Source organism: Lolium rigidum, chromosome 4 (genome assembly GCF_022539505.1).
Source record: "Lolium rigidum isolate FL_2022 chromosome 4, APGP_CSIRO_Lrig_0.1, whole genome shotgun sequence".
Taxonomy (NCBI): Eukaryota; Viridiplantae; Streptophyta; class Magnoliopsida; order Poales; family Poaceae; genus Lolium; species Lolium rigidum.
In genome coordinates this window covers 43252741-43279811 of record NC_061511.1, presented here as the reverse complement: position 1 = coordinate 43279811, position 27071 = coordinate 43252741, and the positions used below count along the sequence as shown (strand labels likewise).

Sequence of the window (27071 nt, the reverse complement as noted above, 5' to 3'; positions counted from 1 at the left end):
ATAGTTGTAGTAACAGCTGAGTGTCCTTCAGCCAGAGCTGGAGCTGGGTTAGCTGCAACTAAGTCAGTTGGCTTAGGCACCCAAACTTGAGAAGGTATTTTGGGATGAATAATTTCGAATTGTTCGTCTCTAAGACGCTCAGCTTCCTTCTCCGCCTTGTCTTGATTCCTCAGCCATTGCAGCTTCCTCTTCTGTGTCTTCGTTAAGCCGGGAGGACACCATACAGGTTGAGTATATTTTGGATCAATTGGCTTCTTCTCGTTGGGAGGAGCAGGTCCCTTGTTTCTACTGGCTTCATGATCATTAGCCGCGGGTTTTGGCGTGATTGTAAGAATTGGCCCTTTGCTAGCCAGATTGTTGATCACAATCGGCTGTACAACACTCATCACCTGCGTGCCTATGGTCACTGAGGTGGTACTTTATCTCAATATTAGGTTATGAAACCTATACATAACAGATCGGTATTTATCTTCTTCCCTAGTCATAGTGATATTTATCCTTTTTTCTCGAGGTAGAAGTTACAGAATCACTAATTACTCTGAAAAATAAGCTATTGATCAACAACGACCACAACCGAGGGTATTTTAATGACGGGCAAACCCTCTGGTCATCGCGGAAGTCTCACGGGCCAAAGCTAGACGTGGGAGCGGCCAGTCTTACTAGTAACGACCAAACAATTTTGTGGCTTGTCGTTAATACCCTAGTTTCCAGTAGTGTCAAGGTAAAAGTTGAGGTTGTTAGATTGGATGAATTCTTGACTAACATGCAAGGGGAAACCAAGAGGCATGTGGAGTCTCTCATGAACCAACTAGGTGAAGCACAAGATCTTCCTGAGGAGAAGGAAGGGCATGAACGAGACGCCGCCGATGAGATAGCTTCTCTATCTCAAGCTCTTGAAGAAGGGCAAAACTTGAGGATCACTCTTGAAGAGAGTGTGGCAAATCTTGAAGTGTCACACAACTTGAACATTTCAAAACTCAATAAAGAATGTGACCATGCCCTTTCTATGGTTAAAGTGCTTAAAAGGAGAAGGTTGAATTTGATGTTGGTCATGCTCGGTTACTTGTGGACTTTGAGAAGCTCGACAAGGCTCACAAGGCATTGAAGAGTGAATTCTCTAGTCTATCCAAGTCCCATGAGCAACCTCAAATTCAATCGACTAAAGAACCATCTAAGGAGGTTGAAGTTGAAGTGCTATTTCCTCTAACCATTGTTGTGAAGATGTTGAGGAAAATATTAGGTTGAAACCCGAGTTGGAGAAGGGCCTTGCCAATGCAAGTCAAAAATCAAATGCTGGCAAGGAAGGGCTTGGGTCTGTTGCCAAGCCCAAGAAGAACAACAACAACAACAAGAGGAAGAAGAAGAAGAGTGCTGCTCATAACCGTGAGGCCAGAACTTTCGGCCAAGGAGGGGACGGAATTTCCGGCCAAGGTGGAATTTCCTGCCAAAGGAGGGGCGGAAATTCCGGCCCAACCTCATGCGGCTATGCTGGCGCTAATAAGCCCTCTTATGTTCTTTTCCGTGACTACTATGGACAAGTTTGTGCTAGATATGTTGGACCATATCATGGATATGTTGCATGGTCTATTTGGGTTCCTAAGACCCTTTTGACTAACAAACAAGGACCCATTGCAAAATGGGTACCTAAAAACAAGAATTGACTTCTTGTAGGACTATGCTTCCGGTGGATCTAAATGGGTGCTTGATTGTGGCGCCACCAATCATATGATCAGAAGCAAAAATATCGTTGTGGAGTTGAGGCCCAATCTTTCCAATACAACCATTTCCTACGGCTATAAAACGCGCTCAAATGTAATGGGTCTTGGCAAGGTGGTAGTCACACCGGACGTGTCCCTTGTGAATGTCACGCTTTTTGAAACCCTTTGTTATAATTTACTTTCCGTTTGTCAACTTGCTTTTACGGGTCTTGCGACATTCTTTGATGTTGACCTTGTGGTACTCTTGTGGAGCAAGACTCTAAAGTTGCTTTTGTTGGATATGTGGAAAATGGCTTGTATGTGGTGTATTTTTCGGGGAAAACCACTGTGGCCGCGATTTGCCTATTCGCAAAAGCCGACGTGGGATGGCTTTGGCAACGCCGTTTTGTTAGAAATATGCCCTAGAGGCAATAATAATATAGTTATTATCATATTTCATTATTCATGATAAATGTTTATACCCCATGCTATAATTGTCTTAAGCGGAAATATTAATACATGTGCGGTTTGTAAACAACACCGCATCCCTAGTGAGCCTCTAATAGACTAGTCCGTTGGTTAATGATGGTTGAGGTTTCCTAACCATAGACATGTGTTGTCAATTAACAACGGGGTCATGTCATTAGGAGAATGACATGATGGAAAAGACCTAACTAAGCAAAGCAATAAGATCATATCAAGGTTTGTATTACGAGTAGTTTTCCAATGTCAAGTGTCCTAATCCTTAGACCATGAGATTATGCGCTACTACCTAGTGCTGGAAGAATACTTTGAGCGCATCAACTGTCACTTCATAATTGGGTGATCATAAAGGTGTTCTTGGGTATCTCGGAAAGTACTTGTTGGGTAGTATGTATCAAGAGTGGGATTTGTCCATCCACGTAACGGAGAGATATACTCAGGGCCCACTCGGTAACACACATTCTATATCGCTTGCAAGCACATGACTAACGAGTTAGTCAAAAGGGAATGTTGTATTATGGTACGAGTAAAGAGTACTTGCTAGGAACGAGATTGAACTAGGTATGGTGATACCGTCGATCGAATCTCGGGCAAGTAAAATATCGCGAGACAAAGGGAATGGAATATGTGATTGTTTGAATCCTCGACATCATGGTTCAACCGATAAAGATCTTTGTTGATTATGTGGGAATCATTATGGACATCCAGGTCCTGCTATTGATTATTGATCGGAGAGGTGTCTCGATCATGTCCATAGATTCTTGAACCCGTAGGGTCACACACTTAACGCTCGACATCGCTAGGGTTGAAATGTGATATTCATGATAGATACCAAAGGTTTATTCAGAGTCTCGGATGGGATCCAGAACATCACGAGAATCTCTAGAATGGTCTGGGGAATAAGATTCAAATATGGGAAGATCATTTTAGGGTTTCAAAAAAGTTCAGAATTTTTCAGGTATCGTATCGGGGAAGTTCTAGAATGTTCGAGAGGGGCCACCAGTGGGGCCCACACTTCCCAGAGGGACCACATGGACCAAGGGGGTGCACCCAGGCCTACATGGACCAGGCGAACCAGCCATCTATGGCCCATGTGGCAAGCCCAAGGGAAACCCTAAAGGGGGGACTGTCGGGATCCCGGACTAGCTGTCCGAAATACCCGTTATGTATACAGTTCACGATCCCATGATCAGTGCGCCGTGAACACATAACCGAACTGATATCAAAGTTACATCATCCATTACAAAACGGAATAAGAAAATTACAATAAGGTCACATGACCAATCTTTACATAATAGCCTCGAAGGGCCTAACTAAATCACCAGAGTAGCGGAATCACTTCAACAGCGCAGAGCCCAAGTCATCTGCCATAACCCTACAGGCAACTGACTGGGAGAACGTTCCTAGCTCGCATAGACGTCGTCCAATCCTTCTTCATTTGTCGAATTCCCCCAAGTCTGGCCAAGTAAATAGCCAGGGACAAAGCCGTGAGTACATTGGAATTGTACTCGCAAACCATCAAGAAGGTATTTTGCAAGAGTGCAAGATAACAAGTGCTAATCTGATGACTAGAGGGAAAGACTAATTTCTCTTGTGGATCTAGCATGAAGAAGAGAAGCAGTTGAAGGGGACACTCAAGAGTTTGCTAAGACATCTCTATATCTTTGTTGAAGAAAATACTTCAAAGGAGTTTCAATGACATAAAACACTAGGATGGGGGTAACCCGATTTATTTCCTTTCCGGCCAACTCCATATGGTCAACCAAATCATTCCCGTACCCTTCCGGTACTCCGAAAACAAGTTCCTTTCTTTCCTTTGTCAAACACTTCATAAACAAAACTCATTAGGCTAAGCAACGGCCATTCCAACCGTCCATGACCGTGGACGCGGCTATTCGAATAGATTTGACTCTGCAGAGTTTGCACACTTTCCCCACAAAATCCGCGAGTCTATCATGTGGGCATCTTCCCTACATAACAACTATGCCATGACAGAAACTCGGACATAACCTTTCGCCTATTCGTCTTAGCACGGGATCCTACCCTATGGAGTATGTACCTCCCCGGCACCGTGGCAGCTCACCTCACTTTGAGCGTGGCTCCACCGCCAAGCCAGGAGACCCATAGTATCTTCCGGACGGGTAGCCCCGAAGGCATCCCGTTATACTATTGTCTCCACCAACGACAACCCAGACTCGGGGGTAACCTTACCCTTGTATAGTTGTGCGGTGTCCCATGTTAAGAAGAACAAACTACGAGCTAAGCCCCGTGCCCATGTTTGGGGTAATGTGGTTGCGCGAGGTAATTGGCATGGGTGAATACTTAGGCGCCAAAGTTTTTGAAAACAAGATTTCTCCTTCCAACCATCTTTGCCAAGATCCTTTCCTTTCATAAATACACACTTAGGTAAGTCCAACTCACCCAAGGTTTCCCAAAATTCTTTTCAACAAGGTATTTTCCAAGGGGTTCCCAACCTGTAGTTTTATGTAGGAACTAGGATACAACAATGGCATGATTCTAACCATCATACCACTAAGGGGGTGATGAATGAGGTGTCAATGGGATCACACATACTTAGAATAAGCATGTATAGGGACAACATAAATAGGATAATTCAACAAGGGTCATGATGCTAATCATCATACCATTAAGAAGTTGATCACAAAGATGGTCAAGGGGGCATACATGCTTAGGGTGAGCATGCATAACATCAACGAGGGGGTTCAACATACTTGAGAGTAAGTATGCATAGTGTAGAGGACCAACATACAAGATACAAGGAACCAAGTATATAATGGAACAATGAACACAACAAGAAGGATAAATAGCAAGAGATCAAAAGATGGCTTGCCTTGGTTGGCTCATTTGTCCCTGGACTTCTTCAACTCCATCAAATAAGAATTCCAACAATATAAATAAAATCCTCATCCGAACCACTTCTTCTTCTTCCCCGGAATTGTTCGCATATATCACCGGAAAATATAAAAGGAACACAATCAACACATTGCACCAATAAAACAAACATGCAACAATCATAAATTAACCACTCAACTACGGGCTATCATACTAAGGATTTATAGTCACTTACAAAACAACTTTAAAGGAAAACCAATTTATCTTACTTAACAAAGGCATGAGAGCATAAAAAATAAGCAAATGCCTCTATGGGTATTACCAAGGCACAAGTTATATACCCCCTGGTAGATAACACCACCAAGGAGAAAAGTGAATTGGTTTTGCATCAAAAGCATCCATCTTTTATTTTCAAACATTTTTGGAAAGGCACAAATCATTCTTCCTATTTTATTTTCCTTGCACAAATACTACCCAATACTAGGGAGTAAACAATATGCCACACCATTTTGAAATCTTAAGCAAAACAATAGAACTTGGTTTAAACTCGGGAGGTTTTGTTTGGCAAGAATAAAACATAGGTTGGCTATTTTTAAAACAAAGTTATGGCAAGGGTTTGAATAACTCAAAGAGATTTCAAATTCATCATTGCATGCGACCCACATACACTTGCAAACAGAGACAAAATTTCATGAAAAGATACTAACAGCATTTTTCCTAGATGGCCAGTAACAAAATAAGGTCAACACAATTGGATTCATCCAAAAATATTAATCCTACAATTTTAGAAATAACAAACACTAAACAGAATACAGTGATCATGTTTAATGCACTACAAATCGTACAAAAATCCTAAAAATACAAGGTCAGAGGCATTGGAAAGGTATTGAAATTTATGAACTAATGCACTTGGTTTCACTCAATTTGGGCAAGAAGATCTCGAGTTATTAACAAAACAGTGCCACTGGTTTCTATCACCATTTTCAGCAATTTCCAAATTTTTAAACGGTTAAACGGGCGGGAAACTACTGGGCCGTGCGGGTGTGGAGTCTTGGGCCGGCCCAGGAGGAGCTCTAGGTGGAGTTGAGGGAAATAAAAAAAAAGAAAGGGGGGGGGAGGGCCCAGGCGGGCCAGGCGGGCTAGGCCTATGCATGGGCTGACGTGGCCATGCAAGCCACGCAGCCACACGCATCGGGACGACTGGGGCTCATCGTCTTTCTCCGTCTACACACGCGCGCCGCTCGGGAAAGAAGAAGGGGGCGGCCAGGGGGCTTACCGGCGGCGGTGGTGGTCGACGGCGAGGTGGTGGCGGGGCGCTGGCGCTGTCTAGGGCTTCCTCCGTTCGAGCAGCAGCTTCTCCAGGCGACGGCATGGTCCCCGTTCTCCTCGACGTCCGGCTCGGAGGTTCCTCGATGGCGGCAGCTGCAGGGTTTCCAGGATGAAACAGAGAGGTGGGTTACAACCTAGGTGGTGGGAGAAGGATAATGGCGTAGAGAGGGAGGGCAGAGAGGGTCGGAAGCAAGCTCCATCTGGGTGTCATCCTTTGCGGTGACCACGCCCGGCGCGTCCCTCTCCGGCGAGCAGCAAGCTGAGGGGCACCAGGGCGTTCTCTGGATGATGTCTGGGATGGGAGAGAGGTGAATGGGTGTGGTGAGGATGGGGTATGAGCTCGGGTTCCCTAGAAAAGACGAGGCCGCGGTGCACCGAGGTGAAGTGTGCACCACGTCCACGGTGACTGGCTCAAGCGAGGATTGGTTCGGCTGGCAGTGGATTCTCGTGAGGCGTGGCGTTTTAGGTGTCGTGCGAGTGAAGGGAGAGAGAGGAGCCTGCTGGAGGGGTCACCGCGTGGCATGAATCAAGTCAGGGCGCAGGTGTTCGATATGTCATGACGGAGGGTGAGAGCACGCGGGAGAAAAGTGATCATTGCGTCATGGTCTAGACATGGTGCCTTTGCAGTGTGCAGCTGGGCACGGCCGCTGATGCTCCCAAAATTCGGGAACGCAACGGCACGCCACCAGCGTGGTGACCAGCGTCCGGGCGAGCATGGAGACGCTGCGGTGGGGCAGCACTGGCCTCGGGAGCATGTGCATCGGGAAGAGGGATGAAAGGGCGTCTCCCTGGCGCAGCCTCGGGAGTTGGGGCGCTCGCTGCCGTGCTGATCAAGAGCGAGGTGGTCATTAGTTGGGCGTGGCTATAATGGACATAGGGCTGCTGTGCTCGGTATTGGGTGCAGGGCACTAAACCTAGGCGTGCCCGAGGGCCATCATGGCGAGCTGCATTGGGACGAGGCGAAGGGAGACAAGGGTCGTCATGCCCATGGCGCTTCAGCCAAGACAATGAAGTGAGAGAGGGTGAAACGGGGAGGACAGAGGGAGGGCTGGCTCCGAGAGGCTGCCAGGCGGGGTTAGAGCAGGGCTGGGTATGTCTACCCACGTTGATACCGGCTAGGAAGGAGAGGAAGATCAGCACAAGATCTCTCATTCATAAATATGCCTCGGCCACCTCTCATGCGTTTGAGAGAAAAAGAAAACCAAGAAAGATTTGGAGGGAAAAGAGAAAGAGGGGAGGGTGCTAGTGGGTGCATGATGATTGCCTAGTTGTGGAGTAAGGTTCTCATATGCTAAAGCTATCTTGTAAAGGATTTAATTCAAGGGTGATTCGGGATTATTGAAAGTAGATGAGATGGAGAGAGATATGATCATATGCACTTGCATGGCATGGCCGACACTTCACTAGTGCCATGCAAAAAGAATGCATTACATATTCTCCCAAAAGGTCAAATGGGAGTTGTTTGAATCACTACACATGTCTATGGCAAGTTTTGAATGAAATTCACTTGAATAATTTTTTGAAGATTTAAAGAGTAGCAAGGTAGTACTTTGAATTTAAAGGTAAGAAGTAAAGGCACATGTACAACTAAGCATGGTAGTTTTTCTTGAAATTTGTTTGATAGCAAAAAGTGCAAGAAGGGCATGTGTACCAATAACATGCATTTTGGTGAAAACAAAAGTGGTCTTTCTAGCAACTAAATTTTTTTAAGGGAAAAGATATGATAGGCAAATCATAAACACTTTCCAAAATTCAATTGAGGAAGGTTTTGAAGGTAGTTTGGAAACTAGAGATATTTTGACAGTCACATAGAGGGGTATGGGGTTTTTGAGAATTTTTGGAGAAAGAGAAAGGAAACTAATTTTTTTGGTAGGAGTGATCTCAAGGGTATATGATCACTACATTATGTAACAACCATCTACACACTTGGTTTTTGTGGAGATTAAAGAAAAACAAGAGGTAAAAGAGGAAGAAGTGATCTAGTGCTGAAACAGTGGATAGGGTACAAGATCAAGTGAAAATAAGAATTGTAGGGGTAGATTGGGACATGCAAGACGTGGAAGTTGTAGAGGGTGTTGCATAGATGAGATCCATGCGTTGAGTTCGCCAATAACAGTTGGGGGTGCTTAGAGATCAACTGCCCAAGTTTGAACATTTTAAGCCTGCCAAGACATCTTATTGACTTGGCTTCAAACCCATCAAGGATAAGAGGGCCTATGAGTGATCTGGTTCAAGGCAAGGACGTGGTTGGGAAGTGCTCAAGATAAGGTAGGTCCAGGACCAAGTGCATTGCCTTAGATGGCAAGGGTAGCTTAATCCAGAGGCTCCTAAATGGAACCTGAAAATAGATTTAGGACTTAGCCAAAATTGTGAGGTTTGAGGGTTTTTGACTAGGGTATATGAGAAGGATGTAGTAAGGGGTAGATGATCCCAAGTTTTGAAACAAGGATGGGTTGAGCTAGATTATACCACAAGGATGAATTCTAAGAAGGCACACTCATGTTGCCATGAGTAGAGAAGGTTTGATGTAGTAAAAAGGAAAACAATTTTTTTCTAAACCACACATGTGTTTTATTAGGTGAGTTGCTGGCTTTTACCACTAGGGGTGTTGTTCTTTGAGGTAGCTCAAGATAAAACTCAACCAGCAGATCAAGACAACACATCAAGGCAATTCACCTCAACAGATAGATCAAGGAAAATCATCCTAATAAGTCTTTAGAAAAAGTTTTTGTTCCCCCTGATTGTTGCATTCTGGACAACTAAACAAGGTTGCAAAAGTTGGGGTGTGACAGGGACTACCGAAGGGGAAACTTAAGGGGTAAGTTTTCCCCCTAGGGGGGCCGCCGGCCCTAGGCTTGGAAAGGGGGCCAAGTTGGTCGACCCCCTGGCCTATATAAAGAGGGGGAGGGGGCAGGGGTGTTGCACACCAAACCCTAGCCGTCGCTGTCCCTCTCCTCTCTCATCTCCTCCTCCGCAACAGCAGCTTGGCGAGGACCTGCCGAAGTTCTCCACCACAGCCACCACCGCCGTCGTGCTGCTGGTTGTAGATCCCATCTACCTCTCCACCTATACTTGCTGGACCAAGAAGGAGGAGACGTTGTTGTGCTGCACATGTGCATAACTCGGAGGCCATGCTCGTTGCGGCGTTGATCGGATTGGATCGCGAGGAGAACGACTAGATCGACAACATTAATTATGCTTCCGCTTAGCGATCTACAAGGGTATGTGGATCTGATTTTACTTGTTGCTTGCCTCTTCTTAGATTAGATCTTGGCTCTTCCTAGATTCGATCTTGGTTTCGTTCGCATCTCGTAGGATTTTTTTTTGTTTTCTATGCTGCGAATCCCATCATGTTTAGCACACGTCAACATGAGATCTTTGCAAAGTTTCCACTTGGGTGGCCACATCCTCAGACTAAAAGGTGTTTCTTTTGCCAAAGATCGTATTTGTATGGCTTGTGTTGAAGGAAAGATGCATGAGACAACCCACAAGAGCAAGACCATCATTTCATCTCTAAGGTGCTTAGAGCTCCTTCACATGGACCTCTTTGCACTCCCTCTCACGATAGTCTTGGTGGGAAAAAGTATTATTTGGTTATTGTCGATGACTATTCAAGATACACTTGGGTTTATTTCTTCCAGCTCAAGAGTGAGACTCAGAAGACCGTCATCGACTTTGCCAATGAAGTTCAATGTCAACACAACGCCAAGATCTTGACGATAAGAAGCGACAATGGCACCGAGTTTATTTCAGGTTTTCAAGGGGTCAACTTGCAAAACACATGAACATGACTCTTGGTGTCGTGCCGGCCGTCCGATAATCGTTTGATGTCCACATTCATTAGGGAAATCCACAGTCAGATGAACCATCGTCGCGAGAAGATAAGATAAATACATCTCGAGCCGGACCGTAAAAGCAAGAACGGCTCAACAACTTGGCGACGCCGCCCGTAGCTATCCATATCCAATGCAGCACTCGTCTATAAAAGGGACCAAGCAGCTAGCAGCTTGAAAAAGGAGAAGACACACGGAAGAGACGTGACGCAACAGACGACGCGCCGAGCAGGTAAATGGGCGATGCGTCGAGCATGTAAATGGCGGCAGATACACGCAGCGGACGACGTGTCGGACACGTACCACGCCAGCTCCACTGGTGTCGTCATTGTGGTCACCACCGAGACCTCCTTCTTATGCATGTCAAAGGATCCGCGTTGTCTTCCATCAACGCCGATGCCAAGGGCAGCTAGGTGGACGTCATCGTCGTCACCATGCCCATCACGAACCGACGCCGACGCCGAGGGTGGCTGACAACAGTGCGCCTGTGTTCATCGCCGGCTCAGGTGGACATCCACACAAGCCAAGATCTAGACAAACCGGAGGAATACGGCTAAGCATCGCCGGGCGACGAATGTACCACTCCTTTCACTTCACCATCAAATCACCATCATCTACACCAAGCGCATGGAGAAGAAGAGACTTGAAGACGACGACCATTGCGGCAGCTTAATCGGAGGTGGTTCGCGACCTTGGCCCCGTGAACGAGAACACACAATCGCCCAAGTTATATCGGCTGCGCTAACAGGCCATGGAGAGTATATATAAAGGGATCATGTACTTTTTGTTTCTCCACTGAGAGATTAATAAAATGCACATTTCCCCATATTTTAATTGTGTAATTAGGTACACTGGCACGCCCGCATATTTATTTTCCCTGGCGTGTAGAGAGATAATAATTGTTCATTTATATTATTTTTCGTGTCAAACACTTCTAACTTGTATCCACCACATAGTGTTGCAAACAACTTTGGCAAGTGGTTGCGTGGAGTAGATCACAAGTATATGATTCTAATTAGGTGGGATACAAGTTGCCGTATTATGGTCGTTCTGGCTATGTAGGAATGATATGGTTTTTAATGATTACAATTCTTCGCGTTTGCAGGTCATTTATCGGTGTACCAAATTGCTCCGTTTGTGATCATCTCTACACCGGTTCGAGAACAGAGACCTGTTTACAGATGTCACACGATTGGAAATGGTGGCGAGGGATATTTTTTCTCAATATGGGTGGCGGCTTAGTGTACGGATCGGCCCTCCACTGCCATCACCATAGGCATTCTACGAGGCTTCCATTTACAAGTATTATGGTAGTCTTTTTGGTTTTTTTTGTTATGCGGCTATATGCATGCGTCCTAGCTATGTAGAGGCCGGGTGTGAACTCTATTGGATTTGCCTTGATGCGAACTTTTAAATTTAATAAAGCGCCCTTTATAAAAAAAATACATGTACAATTCTCACGTTACAACGGTACAAAGAATGATAAAGTACACAACCGAGTCCCACAAAGGCGCATGTTTACCAACAGACCACATACATGTATGAGGTCAAAGGAAACGACAGAGCTGGCGTTGATATCATCAATTTGGAAACAAATCTGAATGTCCCAGTCAGTTGTTTGCCAAGGACCAATAAATTAAACAAGGGAAAGTGACATGTTATAAGGATACAAATTAACCGAGGTGTTAAGTTGGCACTCCTACGTAGTAACTTTTAGTAAATTATTTCCATCGCAAAAACACTTTTAATTAATTAACAAATTGCTTCCGATCTCCCTGCAGCCTCCGTATTTTCTAATTTGTTTCTTTTGGTTCGTATGATTGTTGAAACCCATGAATATGACACAGAACCGGAAAACTATAGGAAATAATATCAAGGAGTTATTAGCCCATTAAAGAAGGAGAAGGAAATCTTACATATAGGTGGGTGATTGGACTGTTCTAGCAAATAGAATGCATGTGAATTATTAGAAAAGATCTTTAAAAGTCTTGTGCTCTCTCTATTTTCCTATCGTGGTGAATTAATTAGGAGACATGTGAGTTCACCCAAAACGTCACTTACTCACAATTCCAAAACGCAATTCAGACCCCACCATCTCAATAGAAGGCAAACCTTGTACGTTGATCGAAACTTCTTCCACCTCTAGAAGAGAGATTGATGATTATCCGGGAGAGCGGTTCAGGTTCTTCAACCGTTGCATCCTCTGTTTCGAATTAATGAAAATGTATTTTTTCGCCAAATCAAATCTAAAAAACCAACCACTCTCTTGTCTGACTTCTCTATAGCGACTGGTATCACACCCGACCGTAATTCTCTACACTCAAACAATGCCGTCTTCAAGTTGGGTTTCAAGTGCTCACACCGTACCGAAATCCTAATTATATGCTGGTTTGGCAACCTTATTCGGAATCGAATTTCGATTGTTATTCATCATCAATTTGCGTATCAGAGTATGGCATGCTTGCCTCTCTCCTTTTTATCTCAGAGTACACGGTAACCACTTCTAACTCTGCCATTGCCGTGCTTCTTGATAATGGAAATCTTGTATTAAGAGACCAAGTAACTATATCTGAAGAGCTAGAAACCATGTCTAGAGAGTGGCTCAGCGGATGGCAGCATTCATTCTGCAGGCCATACAAAGACAAATAATTGGTGATCTCAAAATGAGTCAGATGCGTTCCCATCGCCACCTATCAAGCTACTGCTGGATTGATCGTGGTGCTTGTACAACTCCAATTAATTGGTGGTCGAAAAATGTGTTGGATGCATTCCCGTGTCACCTATCAAGCTAGCTACTGCTGGATTGATCATGGTTCTTGTACTATTCCAATTAATTGGAGGTCTAAAAATGAGTCAGATGCATTCCCATGGCTTTGTTCTTAGGTTTTACAAATTTCTGTGGATATTTTGATTCGGATCCTCAGTCGAATTTTTTCTTCTCCTTGCAAAGCGTTGGGCAGAAGCCATCATCTTCCTACGTCACCAGGATGATGTACGCTTGGTTGATGTTAGCAAGGTGGGCGCGCTCGTCGTGGAAACCATTGAGGAAGGACAAGAGATGACATTGATGCTACTCATGGTGTGCTTTATTGAACCACAAACATGTCTACCAACCGTACCCTAACTAATGAATGAATACATAAACTTGTACCATTCAATGTCAGCGAGATCCAAGCAATTAACAGATGAAAGAAAGCGCGAACTTAATCACATCACAGTTGTTTGTAAGAAATTCGATTGTGGAGGGAAGATTTGTTGTCCAAGAAGTCATACGTATTCACACCGAAAGAACGCAAACAGGCAAACCAATTTAGTTGGTGATCTGAGTAATGCACCTAACAGAAGTTGTCTTCTGAGAGCTACACCTAAATTTTCAATTATTGATTTTTTTCTTGTCCAGGTAGCCTCGACATGCCAACTAGCATCTGACTAGTTAATGAATACATAAACTTGCACCTTTCAACGTCATTGTCGAAGCAATTAACATATGAAAGCAAGCGTGGATGTACTCACATCAAAGTTGTTTGTAAGAAATTCGATTGTGCAGGGAATATTTGTTGGCCAAGAACTCATATGTATTCTGACCAAAACAAGGCAAACAAACAAACTAATTTATTTGGTGATCAGAGTAATGCGCCTGACAGAAATTGCCTTCTGAGAGCTTGACCTAAATTTTCAATTATTGATTTTTGCTTGTCCAGGTAGCCTCGACATGAAGTGTTATTTTGTGCCCGAGAAAATGTAAATTAAGATTAAAATTTGTTAATTGCTTCCAAAAATAATTAATATTTAGAATCATTCCGACCAGGCTAGTTTGCTCGGGCAATTTGCCGTAGAGCGTGTCCAGCCTGGCTATCTATATTTCCATATAGGGAGCCACTCTAAAATAGCCTCTCCCTATTTCTCGACAAGCTCCAACCCACTCCCTATATCCTAGTCACCTATATTTTATTCATATTTTGTAACTAACAATATATTTCTTACGGCTATATTTTCAATTGCTATATTTCTAATAGATATTGATGCATATTTCCTGTTTTTTTAGCATGGCAATAAAATATGGCTATGTAATTTGTTAATGTGCCTGGATTTGTTAATGATAATGAATTTGTTAATATGTTTCCTATGTTGAGCTTCGCAATAATCTCAAAATTTTATATGTAAAAATATGCATGCACACATATTATATATTCAATATAGTGGAGACATGATTTTCCGGAGAGACTCTTGTTAGTCAATATAAATAAAAATATCCCCATTAGGCCAACAATATGTTTATATATGCTCCATCAAAAATGCTTTTTTTCCTTGTGTGTGCGACATCAGATAGATAAATCAAAACATTAGGTTATAGTTAGAGAAACATGATGCCGGATGATTTTTCATGATTAATGCTGGTTTATATAGTGTTATGAAAATCCCTAGAGTACTAATTCATGTTAGTGCTGGATGAACCTCCAAATTTGGATGCGCATATAAAATGATACATATCAAATTTGTATATGCATACCTGATCTACACGTATTTATCTATTTGTCTGTTCACTTTTCGTTTGATGAACGTATCAATACGTCGATGTATATTTACTTATTGTTTGCTAAGCGGCAAATGGTACTATGAGTCCGAACTTCTCTTAGTGTTGCTCGATCGATCGAGACGAATGGATGGCAGGTACGCGCGCAGCAGACTCCCTATAAATAGGTGGCCTTCCATGGTCATTTGGTCATCGCAACTAGCAAACAAACACACACACTCTTCAGACTATGTATATGGCGGCAAGGCTATGTATATACACAGAAATGCATACATGCATGTTTTGGAGTAGAGCCAGAATATGGCAGTAATTAACTGACTTGTTTATTTTGTGATGCATGCATGCATGGATGTTGTATGTAGGTCGCGGTGAGTGTTGGTCCATGGGGTGCACCGGAGGGAGAGCCTCGCGACATCCCCATCGGCAGCATGCCCCAGTCCCTTGTAAGCATCACCATCTGGAGCATCAAGGCCTTGGGGGAGGGGCATCTGTGGCTTCTCCTATGTGTACATCGACCAGAACGGGGGGCCTATCCACGTCGGCCCCTGGGGCAATGCCGACCCGGAAGACACCATCCAGATGGGTCCCGCCGAGTACCTTTACGAGCTGAGCGGCACCGCCGATGACTCCGCCCCATTATCGCTCAAACTGGTCACCAACCAGCACACGTACGAGGTCGGCGCTCCGTTGGAGCACACAACCTTCAGCATGCCGCTCAGGAATGGCAAGGTGGTCGCCTTCTTTGGCCGCTCCCACAACGATCACCTCACGGCGCTCGGTATCTATGTGCCGGTGATGAAAGGCTCACCGGTCAATGTCGGTCCGTGGGGCGACTCCGGTGGCGTACCCGTGGACATCACCACGCCGGTGCAGCTTAAGAGCGTCACCGTCTATAGCACCGATTCCAGCGATGGGCGCATCTATGGCTTCTCCTTCACCTACGTCGACCTGACTAGCCAGTCCATCCATGTCGGCCCCTGGGGCATGATCAAGGGAGAGAAGTATACCGTACGTACCACATTAATTCATTCTTAATTTCCTTTCTACCTGTTGATTGCACGCATGTAGCCCTGTTTTCTACTAGTGGCAAACACACGCACACACTCTTGAGACTCAGTTTTTTGTCGTAGTAGCTCGAGAAATTGGCGGTAAGGCTATGTATATACACAGAAATGCATACATGCATGTTGAAGTAGAGTCAGAATATGGTGGTAATTAACTGACTTGTTTATTTTGTGATGCATGCATGCATGGATGTTGTATGCAGGTCGCGGTGAGTGTTGGTCCATGGGGTGCACCGGGGGGAGAGCCTCGCGACATCCCCATCGGCAGCATGCCCCAGTCCCTGGTGAGCATCACCATCTGGAGCATCAAGGCCTTGGGGGGGGCATTTATGGCTTCTCCTATGTGTACATCGACCAGAACGGGGGGCCCATCCACGTCGGCCCCTGGGGCAATGCCGACCCGGAACGCACCATCACGAACATACAGATGGGTCCCGGCGAGTACCTTTACGAGCTGAGCGGCACCGCCGATGACTCCGCCCTATTATCGCTCAAACTGGTCACCAACCAGCACACGTACGAGGTCGGCTCTCCGTTGGAGCACACGACCTTCAGCATTCCGCTCAGGAATGGCAAGGTGGTCGCCTTCTTTGGCGGCTCCGACAACGATCGCCTCACGGCGCTCGGTATATACGTGCCGGTGATGAAAGGCTCGCCGGTCAATGTCGGTCCGTGGGGCGACTCCGGTGGCGTACCGTGGACATCACCACGCCGGTGCAGCTTAAGAGCGTCATCGTCTACATCACCGATTCCATCGATGGGCGCATCGATGGCTTCTCCTTCACCTACGTCGACCTGACTGGCCAGTCCATCCATGTCGGCCCCTGGGGCATGATCAAGGGAGAGAAGCATACCGTACGTACCACGTTATTTCATTCTTAACTTCCTTTGTACCTATTGATTTGCACGGTCTAGCTACTTAGTTGTCTCACTTGTGACAACTTTAATTTGAGTACAACTCGTCATGCATGCACGACCTGAACCTGCAAGGCGAGTATGTGAACAAGATCAGTGGCACTACTGCCGGCGACAACCAGGAGCGTGACTACGGCCCGTTCGGGAGCGATAGGGGCAATGCCTTTAGCATTCCGCTGCCAGACAGCGAGCACAACGGCGCCGTGGTCGGCTTCTTCGGCCGCTCCGGGAAGAGCCATGAATCAATCACTTGTAAACATATATATCGAGCTAGCAGCTAGTTATGTACTCTACCCATCCAGAATGCAGACCTCTGCTCGATCTGCATGCTACGTTAAATGCCAGCGAGCTAGCTAGCTGGCTACACATATGTGTCATATGTGTGTAATGAATAAGCACGATGGGATCAAATACTCTCAAGGGATTATATATATGCATGTAAGTGTGTAATATTATTAATATAAATAATGCTGTAAAGCTCATGGTTTGCAATAAAAATACACCCGTTTGGTTAAACACGTACGTACTGATCCCCATAAAATCCTTCCTCTTTTACATTTTTTTAATTCAACTTATCAAAATCATCCTGCGAGGGAATTCCTGAAATTAGCACATTTTATTACCATAACATTTATTTTATTTACTTTCAGTTGTAACATATATATCAAACTATTGTAGCACAATGGAATTTTATTAGCATACTGTTTCTCTACCTCTTTTTTTTCTTCTTTGCCGAGTGAAATCTCCCGTGCTTTGAACGGCAATAAAACAGTTTGCTTTCATGATAGACACATGTACCTTGTAAAATAAATTACATTTATTTAGAGAGGAAAAGTAGGAAAAATACTGTAGATTAAGCAACAGTGATGGGTAGCTAAAGGGATGTGGCAATAGGAAATAACATATCATCGTTTTTTTGATTTTGATAAAGTGTAATATATTAATATCATGATGATACCGAGTACACCAGGTCTCTGCAAAAAAATGACATATCCCTCTCTGCAAAAAATAACATATCATCATAGAAGTTTCAAACAGATCCCTCTCGACATGTTTGTTTGGGCTTCTGTTTGTGCTTCTACATTGGGTCTAGACTCCATAATCACAAGCTCAGCAAAACAGCCACTTGCATCAATCAAGAGGTGGTCATCGTCGTCTAGCGTTTCGTGTGTTAATTAGCACCTGGGTAAAAGTGTCCATATGTATTGTACAAATAATCTAATAGAGTAGTATACATTAACTTGTCCTATAGAAAATAATAAAATATACAAGCGTGCTCTCGCTTTCCACCTTAGAGAGCTTTTGCATGCATGGGCTGTTGGTTCATGTGTATATAGGCTTTCTCTCTCTCTTACTTACTCTGTACCACGTCATGGTAAATCTTATATGGCAGATTTTTGCCAACGACGATATCAACATTAATTATTAGATATGCACGGGGGCCTAACTAGGAGCTGGTGGCAGGAAGCTTGCTCCGCACATCGAATGCGGGCAGTGGGAGGTTATGGCTGCTACCCCAAGCCGGTTCTGGATCTAATGGCTAGAGGGTTGCTCGCCACTGCCAGCGATAGTGGCCAGTGGGGCCAGATCTCATTGTTTCCATTGTTGATTTGTTTAGTTTTTTCCACTGTTCAAAAAATCAGACGAATCAGCTATTAATAGGCTGATTAATCGCTACGCGGGACCTAACCGTGTCGAATACCTCTAATCGGCTGTGTTAATCGTTTGACCGACTAATCGCTCTGACAGCCCAGTTACCTGATGTGGTGGTTTCTAGAAGAGCCGCGGCGGTGAGTTGGAGCGCAGGGAGCGCGGCAGTGAAAGGGCATGAGAAAGGTTCCAGGCTTCAGGTGCAATATTTCCCCCTGTCGGACTCCTCTCTCGTTTTTCCTTGACTTCCTGTGTTCTTCAGTTTTCCAGGATTTTTTTGCAGCCGTGGTCACTCATGTCGTCCGCAGCTCACCTTGTGCAGTTATAATTCCTATTTGGATTGGTTAGGTGCCGTAGGAGCATTGCATACTGTAGCATGGTTTCCATCTCGTAGCATTCCGAGTTAATTGTACTGGACCGTTGTAAGCCCCAGGAGTAAGCGCTCAAGAAAACGCGCATGCCATGATGAATCCTTGCGTATGAGGTTACTACAAGGGACCGTGAAGTCACCATGTAGTCCGGAGTACCGGCAGGCCAAGACGAATCTCGACACGCTCATGCGCAACTAAACATCATGGGGCTCACGATTGGCCCTAGACCTGAGTGCTTCACCTTCCTGTGCACTTCACAACGTACACGCACTGTGCACATGATACAAGGGTGGTAATACAGAGTTATGTATCACATCATACACAACTATGACACAAAAGATGGAAAAAGATATAGCAAAAGCTCAATAGAGCAAGGTACAAATGACACTCAATGGACACATGTCCAACAGTACATCATTACATCAGCGGAAGCAAACGTCTACGTACAGACAAGCTCCAAATAGGACTAAGAGTCCAGAAGATAAAGCAGACGGATCCATAACCAACAAGCCACAGGCTGCTGCCTAGGAACGCACTCGCTACTCGACGAAGTCGGCGTCCGTGAACTCAATGAAGGAAAACTCCTGGAGACTACTAGCAACCTGTCGAACTTGCAACATCGGGCCAACGGTTGCCGACAAAAAGGGGAAGGAAGACAAAAGAGGGAGAAAGCAGAGCGTGAGTACCGAAGGCACATGTACTCAGCGAGACTAGAACTTGGCTATGCTCGCCGGGCTATATGGTGGAGTTTAGTGGCAGTAAAGTTTGAACTAACATATAGAGACACGCTACAACTTCCGTCTACGCAGAGAAGATAAGGGAGCGCATAAGGAACCAACTAGATACTACTCAAGCATAACCTAGCTAAATACACGTATCCCCTTCACACAAGGCGAAGAAGCAATGTACAGGCACTCATGCGGTTGACAAGTTTTATTAGAGATCAGTTGTAGTAATGCTATTTACTAGGCAAATTTATTAGCAAGTTATTAGCAACAAGTATAAGGTGTATGTTGTTCTATGGTTAAGTTAAATAGCTCCAAGTCATCCATAACCGCGGACACGGCTTTTCCAAAAGATTGTCACCCTGCAGGGATGCACTACTGTACCCATACATGCATGTTCGACTCCACAAGAAAGGGTTTAGAGGAAACTTGCCACCGAAACCTCACAACACAACCTCTCCCTTCACCACAGACCAAGTCCAAGAAGCCACCTAACTAAGTTAAACCCGTATCAGAGTCCAGCCGAATCTCTGAGGCGGACCTAGCTATTGCGAGGACGGCTAAGAAGGTTCAGAGCCCACTAGAGGATGACCTCGTAACAATGCGTGCTGCAACCTATGAGCGTACAAGAGGCAATGGGGCTACAAGGCACACATCGCTTCCCCAAAAGTAAAATCATCTGACCACAAAGAAACAAGAGCTTGCACGCCTAGGAGAAAACAAAACATTACGAACTAGTTGTGGCACTTAAACAGTGGAAGCAGTTCTAGTAATAGGTCAAGGGGGGCCATTAAAACCTCCCACGTGTGGTTAGTGTGCTCAGCCTTCGATCAGATAACAAGAACTCGTCCTAATATATTATTGGACACAATTGAGCCGTGGTAAAACCAAAATATAGCTGACCCACCGATGCCTCTGCTTATCCATTTTAATATTAACATTAAGGTAAGCCATGATTATCTCCAACAACAGATATAGCAAGTGAGACTTCCCAACAAACCCAACATATCCCGATAACAGATCGAGATAACAACAGAACACTATACTCGCGCTACGACTCGCAAGGCTTGCCAAACAACAAACGAAGCTTGATAGGTATCGGAAGGGAAACACGGCGCATATGGGTAACAAGGGGAATAGGACAGGGCCTCGAACAGAACGCAACATATGGATAGCAAGAGAGCAACGGGAGTAAAACTGTAAAATATGAGAAGGAGAGAGGGCTCGCCTCTCAGATCAGAAGAGAAAACACGAACGCGATCTTCAGAGGTGATGTAGAGGAACTCCTGCTCGAACTGCTCGGTGTCGGTGTCTACTGGAGAAGAACCAACACACATACAAGAAGAAAGTGCGCAAATCAATACAAGGTTGTGCAATGCGCCATATGATGCATGATGAAGTGCAAGAGGGTTCATGCTTGCCAAAATTAAGTGGGGCAATTGAAAAAAACAAGCAAAAATTGAAATGCCCTCACATAACATTTAGTTTTAGTTGAATTGCCATTTGGCAGAACAGAAGCAATGGTCTATGATGCATGACAAGTTAAGATTTCGATTCCTCACATTTTTCTAATACAAATTGATATAAAATTTGTCAAATTTGAGTTAAGGTTGTTTAATTATGAATTTTCCAAGTTTTAATAATTTAAAACTCAATTTTAAAACTTGTCAAATTTTAGTTGTGTGAAAGTTAAAACAAAGTTCATAGTTGGAAAGTTTGAATTTTTCTGATACTCACGGAAATAAAATTTATTTGAACTGGACTTTTGAAAGTTGAAATTCAAAAGGTTTCAAATTGTGCTGAAATAAACAAAAATTAAAATAAAAAGAAAAGGGAAAAGGGCCTGATTATAAATTTTAAAACAGGGGGCAGGACTACGGGTTAAAAAGCAACAGAGACATGGGGTTATCGGTGAAAACTACAAAGGCAGGGGCTGCGGGTTGTTTTTCAAAAGCGGCAGGGGCTAGATGCAAGTTTTCATATCTGCATTAGTTTAGGTTTTTCTCACCGAGGGTTACCCAGCTCTTGTCGCTGACGGGTGGGGTCGGGCGTCGACGTGGCTTGCCACCATGGCGAAACTTGCGCACGCAGCAGCGGCGGTCACCGACGGTGAGGCATGGAAACTCGATGGTGAAACCGTGTGTTCTAGGAAGCGAAAAGCTGCGCGTTTGGTTCGTATTGTCGGGGCAGACAAGGAGGTGGCAGTGCGCGGTCCTGGAGCTCGCCGGAGTGTCGCCGGCGGCGAGGAACTGCGGAGCGGCGGACGGTCACCACGGTGAAAAGACGAAGCAGGAAGCGAGGCAGAAGGAGGAGATGTCTAGGAGGATGAGGAGGATGCCAGGAACTCACCGGTGCGCTCAAATCAACAAGAGGGGGTCCATGGTGGCCGGAATTGAAGAAATCCGCCAGCGGCCGTGGCGGATGTGTCGTGGACGGTTTCGTCGTGCGCGGGGCTTCCCAGATCAATTGCTTGCGCCAGGAGAACCGCGGCGTCGAGGCAGAGCTGGAGGTGGTCTCGGTTCAGCTTGAGGTGGCCGGAGTCGATGGCGATACAGCGAAGCAGCGGCGGCGCGCTCGGTGCCGAAGAGAAAAAGAGAGAGAGGAAAGGAGGCGGAGGCGCGAGGGAGAGGAAGAGGAGCGCTAGGCACCAGGGTTTGGGCACGGAATAAAAGAGAGGAGGGGGAGCAGGTGAGGAGCGCGTGAGGCGAGGGACCACGGCGAGCGCGTCGCTCCCCCACGCCATGTGCGCGCTGCGAGGGAGACGACAACGTCGAAGTGGTACGGTGTGGTGGGCTGGGCCGAAAGAGAGAGAGGGAAGGAGAGAGAGGTGGGCCGAGCGAGCAGGAAAAAGAAGTAGGCCGCGCCGGTAGGGTTAGGTTTTATTGGTTTTTTCTGTTTTTCCTTTATTTCTCTCTTTTCTATTTTAAAAACCAATTGAATTCAAATATCAATTCTGTTTTTAATTGAACCAAAAGAGGGAGGATTCAAAAATAGTTACTTTATTTGTAACAAACAAAACAACATTTTATTCCAAAATTAATTTGCATGCTTAATTATAAAATATAGAATTATGAGTGAGGGGTTAGGGTTTGAAATTTTTGGCTTGACCAAGTTTGAAAATTAGGTCAAGTGGTGGATTAGGGTTTGGCTTTGGCTTTTACTTGTAACATCACAAGTGATGTAGCAAGAGAGAGAGGAACAAGAGAGAGAGAAAGCAAGCACATACAATAAAGGTGGCAATAAAACCAAATTGCAATTTTAACAAAACCAAAAGGTGACATGATATGACATGTATGATGCAAAGATGATGCACAAACATGGCAAGGTAAGATGGTAGCTCACTTGGGATGTTATAACCGTCCTAGAGCTGACATTACCGATGCAGGATAATGGTCACTCAGTAATTGAAAATTGCACAATATCTTACGTGTGCTTTACAGGGTGCAGAATAATTAGCAACAACGGCATAGCTTCAGTGCTGTGCGGGAGTGCTACCATGAACAACGTTTTGGCCGCATTGGGGCATGTACAAAGGAAATCAAGTAGAGCTCTCACTAGTAGAAAAAGGGGCAACCGTCTAAGCCTTTAGTACCGGTTCCCTTACGAACCGGTACTAAAGGGGTCATTTATACCGGTTCGGGCGCCCAGGCGGGCGAGGAGCATCTGTACCGATTCGTGAGGGGCTTTCGTACCGGTTCGTGTCTTCAGCCCGAATTTCAGGCGCGGGTGGGGCCAGGGCTGGACCTTTGGTACCAGTTCATCTAAAGAACCGGTACTAAAGGGTGCCTCTATATGATCACAGCTCCCCCCCCCCCCCGATCCTTTCTCATTTTCTCTTCTCTCTCTCACATTTCTAAATATTTTGCACCTCTCACACTCCAACAAATCTTCATTTTTTCTCCACCATTTTAACAAGATTAACGACATCCATCTATCCAAGGGTTAGCAATATCATCCTTTCTTCCGGCGTTCCTAATTTAGCTCATTTCTTTGCTAGTTTAACTCGTATTATTTTTCTAGTGCTAGCAAGGTGTTCGATGAAATGCCTAAGTTAGGGATTTTTTTTTTATGCAATTTGAGCTCAAATTAAAGTATGTTTTGTAGGTTTTAGTATCATCCCCGTCCTCACCGCCGTCGATCGCCAGCGTCGTCCCCTAGCCGCCACCGTACCACCTCGGTGAGCCTCTTCTTTTTTATAAAAAAACTTAGTTTTATGTGATGAACTTGAATATTAATTAAGTTGGTCACTCATATATCCATGATGTTGTGTAATTAATGATTTTTGATATACTTATATAATGCAGATGAATCGACAATGGATGTACGGTGATCGGTGCCATCCCGACTTCATTAATGGCATGCATTATTTTCTCAACGTGGCTGAGGCAAACAGGCGGTCGAATGGTTTCATCTATTGTCCATGTAGTTCCTGTAAGAATATGAAAGATTACTCTACCTCAAAGACCCTTCACCTCCACCTGCTGGAGAATGGTTTCATGTCCAGCTATAATTGTTGGACCAAGCACGGAGAAAGAGGGGTTATATTGGAAGACAATGAAGAAGAAGAGGATAGTGACAACTATCATATTTTCACTGAAGATGGTGATAGTTGAATGGGGGAAGACGAAGCTAAAGATGAGCCCATTTTTGATGAGCCGTTTTTTGAAGACCCTGATGACGATTTGGGTCGGGCCATTCTTGATGCGAAGATAAACTGCGGAAGTGAAAATGAGAGGTTGAAGTTGGAGAAAATGTTAGAGGATCACAACAAACTGTTGTACCCAAATTGCGAAGATGGCCAGAAAAAGCTGGGTACCACGCTGGAATTACTGCAATGGAAGGCAGAGAATGGTACTTCTGACAAGGGATTTGAAAAGTTGCTGAAAATAATAAAGAAGATGCTTCTAGGGGAGAACGTATTGCCCTCTAGTACGTACAAAGCAAAGAAGGTTGTCTGCCCTCTAGGATTAGAGGTGCAGAAGATACATGCATGCATCAATGACTGCATCCTCTACCGCGAGGAGTACGAGAATTTGAATGCATGCCCGGTATGTAGTGCATTGAGGTATAAGATCAGGCGAGATGACCCTGGCGATGTTGAGGGCGAGTCCACCCCCAGGAAGAGGGTTCCTGCGAAGGTGATATGGTATGCTCCTATAATACCACGGTTGAAACGTTTGTTCCAAAATAAAGAGCATGCCAAGTTGTTGCGATGGCACAAAGAGGACCGTAAGAAAGATGTGATGCTGAGACACCCCGCTGACAGGTCGCAGTGGAGAAAAATCGACAGAGAGTTCAAGTCATTTTCAGATGACGCAAGGAACTTAAGATTTGGTCTAAGTACGTATGGCTTTAATCCTTTCGGGGAGCAGAGCTCCAGTCATAGCACCTGGCCAGTGACTCTATGAATCTATAACCTTCCTCCTTGGTTGTGCATGAAGCGGAAGTTCATTATGATGCCAGTGCTCATCCAAGGCCCTAGGCAACCCGGCAACGACATTGATGTGTACCTGAGGCCATTGGTTGAAGAACTTTTACAGTTCTGGCGTGAAGAAGGTGTGCCTGTGTGGGATGAGCACGAACAAAAGGAATTTAACCTACGAGCGTTGTTGTTTGTAACCATCAATGATTGGCCTGCTCTTAGTAACATTTCAGGACAGTCAAACAAGGGATACAATGCATGCACACACTGTTTAGGTGAGACTGACAATATATATTTGGGAAACAAGAATGTGTACCTGGGGCATCGTCGATTTCTTCCAAAACAACATCAGGTAAGAAAGAGAGGAAAGCATTTCAGAGGTGAGGCAGATAACCGAACGAAGCCTACCCGCCCTACCGGGGATGTTATATATGATATGGTCAAGGATTTAAAAGTGATCTTTGGAAAGGGTCCTCGGCGGACAATCTGTTCCGCATGATGTTGACTGGACACGTACCCATGTGGAAGACGAAGTCTATATTTTGGGAGCTACCCTACTGGAAATTCCTAGAGGTTCACTCGCAATCGACGTGATGCACGTGACGAAAAATCTTTGCGTGAACCTCGCTAAACTTCTTGGGCGTGTATGGGAAGACAAAAGATACACCGGATGCACGGCAGGACCAAGCAAAGTATCCACGAAGGAAAGAACCTGAATCCAGAGAAGTATCAAGGTCCCGCCAGCCTACGCTCTTACCAAAGAAGAGAAGGAGATATTTTTTGAAGTCCCGAGTAGCATCAAGGTCCCGTCTGGCTTCTCGTCGAATATAAAGGGAATAATAAACATGTCAGAGAAAAAGTTTCAAAACCTAAAGTCTCATGACTGCCACGTGATTATGACACAATTACTTCTGGTTGCATTGAGGGGGCTTCTGCTGGAAAATGTTCGAGTACCCATTGTGAAGCTATGTGCGTTCGTCAATGCAATTTCTCAGAAGGTGATCAATCCACTAACTCTACAAAATTTACAGAAGGATGTGGTGCAATGTCTAGTCAGCTTCGAGTTGGTGTTCCCACCATCCTTCTTCAATATTATGACACATCTCCTAGTTCACCCGGTCGAAGAGATTGGCGTTCTCGGTCCCGTATTTCTACACAACATGTTCCCCTTTGAGAGATTCATGGGAGTCTTAAAGAAGCACGTTCATAACCGTGCTAGGCCGGAAGGAAGCATCTCCAAGGGCTATGGAACAGAGGAGGTCATTGAGTTTTGTGTTGACTTTATTCTCGACCTTAAGCCGATCGGTGTTCCTGAATCGCGCTATGAGGGGAGACTGCGTGGAAAAGGCACGCTGGGAAAGAAAGCAACAACGTGTATGGACGGACATTCTTTCACTCAAGCACACTACACAGTTCTACATAATTCCAGCTTGGTGGCTCCGTACATAGTGGAACACAAGGATATCTTACGCTTTGAATACCCGGAGCAACGTGAAGATTGGATTGATGGAGAACACATGAAGACTTTCGGCGGTTGGTTGCAAACACGTCTCATGAATGTCACTGATGAAGAACAACTATACTTGTTGGCCAAACAACCATCTTCGACTATATCGACTTTTCAAGGGTACGAGATAAATGGGAATACATTTTACACGTTCGCCCAAGATAAAAAGAGCACCAACCAAAACAGTGGTGTCCGCTTTGATGCAGCAGAGGGCAATGGGAAGAAGGTCACATATTATGGGCACATAGAGGAGATATGGGAACTTGACTATGGACCTAATTTCAAGGTCCCTTTGTTCCGTAGCAAATGGTTCAACCTGAAAGACGGGGTACAGGTAGACCCGCAGTACGGAATGACTACAGTGGATCTCAAGAATCTAGGGTACGACACCGAACCATTCGTCCTAGCCAGTGAAGTGGCTCAGGTTTTTTATGTGAAGGACATGTCTACCAAACCGAAAAAAAGAAAAGAAAGGCAAGAGGACACATCATACGATGAGCCAAAGCGCCACATAGTTCTTTCAGGAAAAAGAAACATCGTGGGAGTAGAGGACAAGACAGACATGCCAGAAGATTATAATAAGTTTGATGATATTCCACCCTTCAAGGTAAAAACTGACACAAGCATCATGTTAAATAATGAAGATTGTCCATGGTTGCGTCGCAATCAGAAGAAAGGGAAACACACG

The 27071-nt window shown here is 44.9% G+C and overlaps 1 pseudogene; it reads left to right on the top strand.

Moving 5' to 3' along the window:
* Positions 1 to 763: 763 nt before the first annotated feature.
* LOC124646968 lies at positions 764 to 27071 on the top strand (annotated as a pseudogene).